The 2,100-nt window shown below is 52.7% G+C and overlaps 1 pseudogene; it reads right to left on the bottom strand.

The window, feature by feature from the left end:
- Nucleotides 1-209: 209 nt before the first annotated feature.
- Nucleotides 210-748, bottom strand: LOC121154991 (annotated as a pseudogene).
- Nucleotides 749-2,100: the final 1,352 nt, after the last annotated feature.

Raw genomic sequence — 2,100 nt, 5'->3', positions numbered from 1 at the left:
ATCCAGCTCTCTGCTGATGGAAAGGCAGAGATGACAACCTAAGTACTTGGATCCTTGTCATCCATATGGACAAAGTTTCTGGTTTTGTCTGCCCTACCCTCTGCCCTTGTGGGTATTTGGGCAATAAACCAACAGATGGGCAGATGGGAGACCTGTCTCTCTCCTCTCTTTCTCATTGTCTCTCAAGTAAAAAAAAAACTTTAGGTTGTCAGGTGATCCTTTATTGAAACATTGTCTCTTCTTAGCTGTCTGGGCATTCCACCACACCACTGTTGATGTCATCTATGAGGTGGTGCAGGTGGTGGCCATGCACATTGCAGCCTACCAACTGGGCAGGCCCCAGTATCTCTGATGGTTCCAGAAAATTCTCTGGCTAAGGATCACTGGCGCATCTGCAGGGCAGTGTTGACAATCTCATCAAACGTGATGTTCCCACTGAGTTTGATGTTCTGCTTCTTGCAGTCCCTGGGTGGCTCCTTGAGGGCCTTAATATTCCGGCCAGAGTCTAACAGCACCACCTCGATCTGCGCCTGTTGGTTCTGGATGGTCAGCTTCACCGTAATCTGCAGGCCCCTCCAATCCCCTACAGCCTTGGCAATGCCATCTCCCACCTTCTTCATAGACAGACCCAGGGGCTGATCTTGGGGGCCGGTGATGATGTGGTATCCACTTCCCTGCTGGTGCACCACAGATACACAACTTTAATCTTGCTGGGGTCAAACCTGAGTGGCATGGTGGTGGCGCCCAGTATTGGATGAACCCAGATTTTGGATGAACCAAGAAATTTGCACCATGGCCACTTCCAAGTTGAAAACCAAAAGTTTTTCAAGTACATTTAAAAAAATTTCTTTTTTTTTTTTTTAAGATTTATTTTTATTGCAAAGTCAGATACACAGATAGGAGGAGAAAGAGAGGAAGATCTTCTATCTGATGGTTCACTCCCCAAGTGACCACAGCGGCCAGTGCTGAGCTGATCCAAAGCCAGGAGCCAGGAGCTCTTCCGGGTCTTCCACACGGGTGCAGGGTCCCAAGGCTCTGGGTCGTTCTCAACTTTTTCCAGGCCACAAGAAGGGAGCTGGGTGGGAAGTGGGGCTGCCAGGATTAGAACCGGCCCCATATGGGATCCTGGCATGTGTAAGGCGAGGACTTTAGCCACTAGGCCACCACGCCAGGCCCTCTGTTTGTTTTTATTTTTACTAATGTTGAAATTATTTTCATCATCCTATGATACAGTTCCATAGGCCCTGGGATTTCCCCTGTCCCCTCCCCAACAAGTAAATTTAAATAAATGATTTCTCATCTCTTGCTTTAAGACCCAAGATTTGTGGTAATTACAGCAACCATACTAAATGATTAATAAAAGCAAAGTTTAGTCTCTTAGAGGAAGCTGAGCAAACATAGTTGGTGTGTGTTGGCAATCACATTGCTCTGAGTGCGAATGTGTTTAGAAATAACCAGCATTACACATAGCCATGACGGAGATGCAAGGAAGCTAAGAAGAGGCATTGTGGAACTGCCTAGCCCACACTGGCAGTCCAAATATCCAGAATAGTGAGAATTTTGTGTTATTATTTGCAAAAGACCACCCTGGGCCCAGCGCAGTGGCTTAGCTGCTTAAGTCCTCGCCTTGACCGCACCAGGATCCTATATGGCCGCTGGTTCTAAACCCGGGCACCCTCGGCCTCCCCCGCACCTGCTCTGGGCACCCTCGTCCTCCCCCGCACCTGCTCTGGGCGCGGCCGGCCTCCCGCTCCCTCCCTCCACCTGCCACAGAACGGCGGCCACGGAAGCTCCCTAGAAACGCACATCCGGGTCCTGCGGCGCGCATGCGCACGCTGTACGAAAATGGCTGACCGCGGCGTCCCTCAACGGGACTCTTCTCACTCGTGGGTTCTCCCGTCTGTCAGGTTCCTCTAAGAGAGCGGCTTGGGCGCGCAGGGTTTGGAGTCCAGGTGAGACGGCGGGCAGCGTGTCCACAGGCGGGTCCCACGCCGCGGGTGTGGACGGGTGGGTGTCCGGGGCCGTGGGGCCCCTCGGGTCGTGGGGCCGCCGGTCGCCTGGGCCGTGGGGCCGCCGGTCGCCTGGGCCGTGGGGCCGCCG

The sequence above is a fragment of the Ochotona curzoniae genome, unplaced genomic scaffold (genome assembly GCF_017591425.1).
Source record: "Ochotona curzoniae isolate NIBS_2020 unplaced genomic scaffold, NIBS_Ocur_1.0 contig_2861, whole genome shotgun sequence".
Taxonomy (NCBI): Eukaryota; Metazoa; Chordata; class Mammalia; order Lagomorpha; family Ochotonidae; genus Ochotona; species Ochotona curzoniae.
The sequence above is the reverse complement of the archived record's forward strand: the minus strand, read 5'-3'. Positions and strand labels throughout refer to the sequence as shown.